The 404-nt window shown below is 38.4% G+C and overlaps 1 long non-coding RNA gene across 1 annotated transcript; it reads left to right on the top strand.

Annotated features, from left to right (window-relative positions):
• Nucleotides 1-6: 6 nt before the first annotated feature.
• LOC106322347 lies at nucleotides 7-404 on the top strand. The gene is made up of 3 exons (XR_001266367.1): nucleotides 7-132; nucleotides 221-287; nucleotides 366-404. It is a non-coding gene; the product is annotated as an uncharacterized LOC106322347 (long non-coding RNA).

Raw genomic sequence — 404 nt, 5'->3', positions numbered from 1 at the left:
GGAAGCCTCTGCTGGTTGCGGTTAGGGCAAGCTGAACATGCCTTATATGATGCTAACGTCTGCAGAGAACTAAAACCTGATTGGTCTAAAAGATGTTGTTTCCGTGAAGGTGTTGCTCTTTGTTTCCTACAGGTAAAAATCATCTCACTTCTATTACAAAAAGCAGTTGACTTTGAACGCTGAAACATTATAATTCACTGAGTTATCAATGATACTACAGAGATTTGTTGAGGCAGCCAATGCCTTTTTACGAAGGAGTAAAGCAAAGAGATCAGTGATGAGTTCATGTTTGTTTGAAACCCTCATTATGTTTTGTTTTTTTTTCCTATCGTTTTTCAAGATACTGTCTTTTCTTTCTTCTACAGAGAAGTTGTAGATGCTCAAAAGGAAGTTTCCCGGCAAGG

Source organism: Brassica oleracea, unplaced genomic scaffold (genome assembly GCF_000695525.1).
Source record: "Brassica oleracea var. oleracea cultivar TO1000 unplaced genomic scaffold, BOL UnpScaffold16686, whole genome shotgun sequence".
Lineage (NCBI taxonomy): Eukaryota > Viridiplantae > Streptophyta > Magnoliopsida > Brassicales > Brassicaceae > Brassica > Brassica oleracea.
This window is presented reverse-complemented; position numbering and strand designations above follow the sequence as displayed.